The sequence below is a fragment of the Danaus plexippus genome, assembly GCF_018135715.1.
Source record: "Danaus plexippus chromosome 18 unlocalized genomic scaffold, MEX_DaPlex mxdp_20, whole genome shotgun sequence".
NCBI classification, from domain to species: domain Eukaryota; kingdom Metazoa; phylum Arthropoda; class Insecta; order Lepidoptera; family Nymphalidae; genus Danaus; species Danaus plexippus.
In genome coordinates, this window is record NW_026869853.1 from 5304317 (window position 1) to 5310316 (window position 6000).

Sequence of the window (6000 nt, forward strand, 5' to 3'; positions counted from 1 at the left end):
ATAATACACTGCACACATAATTTTTTCCTCTCTGCATCAAATATTGAAGACGGATGAAGTAGCAAGGAAAAAACTAATAAAGATTACTTTAGGTAATGTCACTGAACATTAGTTTTAATAATACTTCTAAACTGACCATATCTAAGTACTTATCTCAGTTAAAAGCATATTTAGTTACGATGTTATTTCTGAACGCGTCTTAATAGTAAGTTATTATTTTAAGTACCGGTCCACGGGTCCACTCGTTGCCAGTAACACATAGAAATATATTTTTACTATAACACATTTAATGTATATTTCGAACTTCTATTAGTCTCGTTATTTTTAAACAAATGTTAATGACTTGTTCGTGTATTGAGTGAAATATTGTCAATAATAATCATTATTCGGAATCACACAATGGCAGCAGGGAGCGCATGATGTCGGTGATGTCGCCGATGTCGGCGGTGGCCGGCGAGAGCGGCGAGAGCGGCGAGAGCGGCGAGAGCGGCGAGAGCGGCGAGAGCGGTTCATTATACTGGGCATACCATCTGATAGGTAAACAGAATAGTCCGCGGCTGCGGTAAATATCGTAATCTAGCGGCGGTCGGAAAACAAATAATATAATTCACGTGAAGCAAACCGGCTAATGAAGCGGTATCGGGTCGCAGGTCGGCTTATCACCTGGCGACTGCTACCGAGCCGGGCTTCATTAAAACTTAACTACTCTCCGATAGACCGCTTTTAATTGACAAATTAAGAAATGACCACATTAACTAATAAAGAAACAATAGTAATGAATATTTCCATTAAGATATCTATTATCTATTTAGAATCAAAGACACCATATCGATTATTTAACAGAATAAAAGGTTTAAGTTATTCAACGAAGTCGTTTCCCTCGTTAGGGATCGATGTCGGAGGAATTCGTAAGTTTTATTGATGCTAAAGTTACAAGTAAGCTTGTTTTGGATGACACACAGCCTCCCTAGGGTCCATGGTTCGTCGTGTGTCCCGAGCGAGGCGTGTTCTCAGCGGTCCCGCGGACCGCGGTGCCGGGCTGGAGGTGAACCACCTTCAGGCGGGGTCGCGTCATCCGTTTGTTTTTATTTCCTCGACCGTCGAGTTATTACTGTCGGTCACGAGATCCTCTCTGTTCCTCCCAAAGTGTGTATGGACTGCAGCCTGTTGTAGTGTGTTGTCGGCGCCTCGTTATACAAACATGTAATAATCCGTAAATTGGTCGGAGGACATTTGTAACTCCTGACTGCTGACCGCCTCCTCCCGAGCTCGCCGAGTTCTTAATTTCCGTCCGTCGCCTCGGTCGGGGTCGCCAGTCGACTCTGTTTGCGTGACCGATCTTTCTTTTACTACACATGTACATATATCACAGTAAGCTCTACATAGTCGGTTGTTTTCTTAAGTGTTACAAAATCTGTTATGCAAATACGACGGTGATCGGCTTTTGTTATGTTATTCCGCTCCCCATTGAAGTCGCCCCCCGACTGTTCAGCGCATTTGTCGATGCTCTGGCCACTTGTTGCAAACTACGGATTAATGAATGTAACACAGGACTCTGGAGGCTCGGGGCTTGTCGTTGTGTTTTGATCGCTCAGTTCTCGCGAGGGGCGACTACAATGGCGCGTTCGAGGGCAGGTTTTTTATAGTGTCAGCTGCACAAGTGGTCCATTGTCTGAGCTCCGCCGCAGAAATGGGTTTTAATTGTTCATAATGAATTTTATTGCCTTATCTATCTGTGCCATAAGGTTACAGAAGGGATAGTTTGCGGATTTATTTAACATGTGCGATCAATCGCTCTCTATTGATATTGGAACCCCTATTTTTTATTCATTATATATTTTGGATGAGCCAAAGCTGCGTGACAGCGTATCGATTACCGTTTAAAACGAATTAAATAGATCAACGAGCGCTACACTCGCAGGCGGCCTGCCGGAGGAGTGGCGGCGAGCGACGACTCGCTCGTGACTAATACAAGAATTCCATTTTAAATTGTTTCTTTTATATACTACTACTGAATTACTTTTAAACTGCTCGGTAACGGTCGGTAACCATTCACTGTGGCCGATTGTAAGCATCACTTTGTAAACTCGATCGTATCTAGGTTGGAGTTTGAAGAGTATTGAACAAGCGGATCAAATATAAGAATATAAAAAATATTAAATAAATGATCTCAGCAAGTCCTAGAAAAACATATATTATAAAAACAAATATTGTTGGGCAAATTCTCTTAGTTAGTTAGATTTTTATTAAATGGGTTAATGTAAATATTATTTCATTCTCAGGTTTGGTTCCGTTACAGGAATAATATCTACATTATTATAAAGGAGCAGATAATGAGTGTTTCTACTGCGAGTCCGTGAAGTGAGTACAACATGAACTAGTGTCACAGGCAGCTGGTAAACAAAAGAGATTCCAGAGGCAGAGTCTCAGTGTCTTGTATTAGGTTGAACTGTTTTGTTATAAATGTGTCCTATATAATAAATGTTTAACTTCCCGCGTCTTGATACAGAGGTTCACAGACCTCTCGGATGATGTATAATAGCGTCGCGTGTCTCATGAAGGAGCTCCCGCCTCGTATCAGACATCAGACCCCGGCCTCGGACCTCCGTGATGATCGGAGGATGCTCTAACAAACTTCGTGACCGTTCACACCCCTCATGAGATAACTTACATAATCTCATCATCAGCTCGTCAGAGTATTTGAGTCTAATATTCGTGTAAGGTGTTGATACAACGCCCTCCAGGAAATCATGGTGGATGATGGTTTGTGATTGAAAGTGCGCGATTAGGCATCGTGTGATGTGCAGCGGGGTGCAGCGGGGTGCCGCGGCCGTGTGGCGTGTGTGTGTCTATGTATGGCGTGTGTGTATTTTGTCAATTATTGTCATTAAATGCGTTGTTTCATACATTCTGACTCGTTTTCGTCCTCATTCTCATTTCCTTCCGATCGTATTAACATCGAGGAAACGTCGACAAATATTAATCACGTCGATGCAGAACCAGTTGGAACAACGAAGCTGTGAGATATTGAATATAATTTGAAAACTGAAGGCAAATTAAAATTTATTAAAACCCCTCATAACTATTAGGTAGGGGTTCTCGAAAGTAAAACGCCACTGTAGGTCTTGCCTGTGTCCTCCTCCTCGAATGTATGCCGACATGTTAAGACTTACCGAATAATTAACCATCTTATTACCATGCGGTACACGGGAATCCAATCTAAAAGTGTGTGTATGTATGTATGTTTGTTTGTTTGTGTATCTCCGCTCGTAGTCATGATATAAAATATTCAAGTAGGGTGGTCATAAAAAAACCTTATCACACCGTTTGTGAGGAAGCAGGTCACTCCCATAGCGCCGGTGGTCCACCGTCATCTTAATTAACACAGAGCCTGCTTAGGCTTTACTGTAATTGGGACATTCCGTATGTTAATGTGTTAGGAGGACATGGTCCCCGTGATGCCCGATCGAACCTCGGACAGACTCCTGTCGATAATTACTTATCTCGATGACGGCAGGCGGGAGGTGGTAGGAGGTAGGTGGTAGGTGGTAGGTGGTACGTGGTAGGTGGTAGGTGGTAGCCGACGCTAACGAACTATTTGGTAATTATCTGGTGAAAGTTTCTTTTTGACTGTAGCTCGTAAAGATAACTCGCTGGAGCTGTCCACAGTGTGTGTGCTGCGGGGACATACTCAAAGCTATTTATTGACTTTTAACGATAATGTTATAACGACCCACTGAAACCTCGCTTTTCTTCATCTAGGAACATCTTAATCAATTTTGTTTGTTTTTATTTACGACATTTTTATTTATATTAAATACAATAATATTTTAATTCATTACAAGATTTATTAAATTTATTTGATATTTATAAAATATTATAACGGTTGTAATATTATCTAATGAAGAATATCTTATCTTCAATCTTTGAATGATGTGTTAAATCGAGTGAGATAACTGTTTAAAGTAACTTATTGGAAATAAACCAAACGATGATAACGAGACGAGGGACAAGACGCGACAGGTCCATGAATGATAGTGTTGTATAAATATCAAAACATATGAATATTAAACTTAATGAACCGAACGAACTGAGACGCTCCGCGGAGATCAATATGTCTTAAAACACTGAGTTAAGATATAATACATTAGCACGGTAAAGTTAATATTGTGGTTGAAACTCTGGGTCTTAACGATTCGAAAATATGACATACTGTCGGCTGGACCGGACATGTGTTGGGACTCCGATACTGACGACTCTGGAGAAGGTGTTCAGTGACATGGGAGGCGATAATAGACGGAATATAAGAAGTTTTATACATACACAGGACCAGGTCAGCGGCGAGGCAGGACTGGATTGAATTTACAAATGAGATAGATTTGTAAAAACGTGTTTTGTTATTAGAGCAATGCAGTGGTACCGGTCTGTATTTACTAAGCACATGTTGTAATCTCACATTATGTTCCGATGAGCTCCATAATACTGGAACAAGATAAAGCGATCATATTCGGCTTAAACGACTCTTAGATACGTTTGATGTTTCGCGTTGGTTGTGTTGATGTCGTTCGTGCCCCGAACACTCCGACTGGTCACCACTCCTCGTCTACTGTGTGTATCATAATGGAAGCCGTTGCTCCGTAAACTTTCATTTCTAAATATGAATAGTGGTCGTGTCTCGGAGACATTCTGGTTCCGTACACATATTGTTATGTCATGAGTGCATCAGGGAACACATAAACAATGGGTCGTGGACAGTCTGGACTCGAGGGACCGCTTCGTGATGGCTGACTGTTGATGTAATGGAACAAACAATATATGGACATTCAGGTGGACAAATAAACTTCATTCCAGTTGGAGGCGGGTTACGTTTATTCTTAAGAAGTCGCCGGGTCATTGTCGAAGTCGTTCTTTTAAACTAAATATGCATTATAACTAATAGAGATTCCAAAATATTAAACATATCTTGATAAAGCTGTAATATAAAACAATAATAAGTTATTTGAGTTGTAAACGAATCCTTAAATTAGTTACATAAAATCCATTTTATTGAGAGTGACTCTTTCCCCGGACGCTGCAATCCTGGTAGCTACGTAAATTAGATATATTTTTTAACAATATGGTTATTTCTTTCTATATATAATTTACCTTTAACAAAATCAAAAAATTCGATAATATACAAGCGTCTTCTGGTCTCTCATGTAAGGCGACCCTCGTTGTCCTGGCTGAGTTTCGAGAGTGACAAACCCGACGCAGCCTCTCTGTTATTGTTTATTATAAATGACACAGCTAGTTGTTGTGAAGGTCGCCGCTGTCTGCTGGAGCTACGTCTTTACAATTAACGATAGTTATGGTTAATCACACACATATATTAAAACTGTCGTCGTCCGCGGCCCGGGTCGGTCCCGGGGTAGGGGGGGGGTGGCCGGGGGTCGATAAATCAGTGAATAGTTCAACAACGAGCTTAGCGACGTCCCAATTTACGTTACACGTATTAATTTTTTTGGTTTCGTGTAAACCTGATTACGGCTTGTTTGTTAACGACGCCGAGATAAATAGCGCTCGTTTGTAAGGAGACGGGGAACTTATTCGGGGATTATTCTGTAATGTGTTTGTGGCTCGTTGCTGTCCGCTCTCATATATCTTGATGTGTTCGTTTGCTCGTACTCAATAATCCTTTTTTACGTCTCTGATGCGAAACACGTCGACGTGTTCGATGTTTGCTTTGCGGCGAAGTCTTTTCTTGTTTCTTTTATTTCCTTTAACTACTTATTATTAGGAAAATAAAAACAACATTGTCTAGCCGCGTTTAATACCAATTGAATAATAAAGAGGAATCCCAGCTGCCACCTCATCAGGATGCTCCACCGTCCGTTACTCATCTAGCACACACCCACATCCAGCACCAAGTCTACCGATAGGTTCCTCACACTTCAAAAGGGTTCCGTAACTGAGGAATTCTAGACTTAGTTTACTTGTTTCGTTAATCTTGCTGGCATGTCG